Here is a 1,883-nt window from a genome sequence, read left to right as displayed (position 1 = left end):
CATCCTGTTTCATCAGTCAATAGGATCTAACATTTGGGACAGATTTCCAAGCTACCTTAGATCTTGTGTGGAAGATATATCTAAACCATAGCACTAAAGACAGCTCTGGTCCTAGAAAAAATATCCAGTTTATAATGTATGGAAAAGGTATGAAGAGTTGACCAAGTGGCTGCTGCACAAATATTGTCAACTGTGGAATTTTTGAAAAAAGCCATAGAAGTAGCCATGGACTTTGTAGAATAAGCTTTAGTTCTTGAACTCAAGGCCCTATTATTAGTAGAATAGACAAAGAAGATACAGTCAGATAGCTACCTTGAAAAGAGTTAATTTGGTACCTTTTGATCCCATCTTGTCTGGGGCAAAGGCTATAACAGTTAAGCATCTTTTCTAAGAAGTTTAGCTCTGTGCAAATAGAATTTGAGTTAACAGTGGCCATCTAAGGTATACAACAGGTATTCCCCTTGTTGGAATAATTTGGGAACAAGACAGGCAGGACTGACTATTGGTTTCAGAAGCCAACTTAGGGAGGAAGGAAAGATTGGTTCTTAAGTTAAACCTATCTTTCTGGAAAATTAAGTAAGGAGAAGAAACTGACAAGACATTCAGTTCTGATATTCATCGTGTTGATGTAATAGCCACAATAAATAATGTCTTCCAGGACAAATCTTCAAGTCCAGCATGGAGTGAGGTCTTTAATGGGGGTGGGGGGGGGAGAAACACTCTTTGAAGAAGTTTATAAGAAACTAGTGAGCTAGCTCAAAAACCTGTAAGGTAGTTAGAGATGGCAGTTAGTTGCACTTTGATGGCAGAATAGCTCAAACCTGTTTCGAAAAGAGAAGACAAGAAGTGTAAAATATGAGTTGACTCCCTAGTGAGAGACCCATATGGAGAATCTTTTCCATTTACTCTTATAGATTTTTTGAGTGGATTTCCTCTGGGAAGCAGGAAGAATATGAGTAATATTTTGAGAAAAGATGTGTCTGGTCACTAAGAGAATTGGAGAACCCTTCAGTTAACCTGAGGTTGTGAAGATCAGGGGATAGGCATCCATAGTCACAAGTGTTGCTGGAGATTGGTATATGAGTGGTTTTCTGATCTGTAAGAAAGGAGAAGCCAGCCATCTGTTCAAATGAGTTCTGTATGCCTGGATTATTTGGATTTTGACTGAAGTAGTGTATGATAACTGGGACCACTATAGCAAAAGCATCCACTGAAGTATCCTCATGTGATATCTGTAATAATGGACCATTACAATTGTTGATGCCATCAGGACTAGAACTCTCAAAATCAGCATACCAGTGACATGTTGGTGGTGATACAGGACTTGTATCAAAATTAGAACAGAGGACAGTCTATAACTGTCATTGAATCCACCAGTACTGCCTTTACTTGGGTGGCTGTGAACTTTTGCCAGATTTTCTAGGAATTGCCTCAAGTGCCTGGTTCCCGCCATGTCCTTCTGGAAACCAAATCTATAAGCTGGTCCACAGGGATACCACTCAAGAGGTAAAAGGGGAAGAGCCATATATCTTAAAGAGTACTTTCTTTTCCAGAGAGGGCAAATCAGCTAGCCAAGATCTCCTCTGCTTCATCAATTTGTGGACCTCACCTAAAGTGATGTCTTCTGGTCAGGGGTGGGATCAGGGAGAATCCTCTCCTTCATCCTAGTCTGTGTCTGATGTTAAGGACTATGAAAGGGAGTCTACATGTTACCTCTTGCTTACTCTCTTTCTTGGAATCTAAGTCTGTGACTGGTCAGAATCCATGGAAGAGTCAGTTCACATTGCCTACATATCTCCAAAGGATACAGATCTACTGTATCCCTAGGAACCATAATGAAAGGAAATAAAAGTGGATGAAGGTGCACTAAGGGATGGAGCCAG

The sequence above is a fragment of the Protopterus annectens genome, chromosome 10.part0 (genome assembly GCF_019279795.1).
Source record: "Protopterus annectens isolate FY-2018-M chromosome 10.part0, PAN1.0, whole genome shotgun sequence".
NCBI lineage: Eukaryota > Metazoa > Chordata > Ceratodontiformes > Protopteridae > Protopterus > Protopterus annectens.
The sequence above is the reverse complement of the archived record's forward strand: the minus strand, read 5'-3'. Positions refer to the sequence as shown.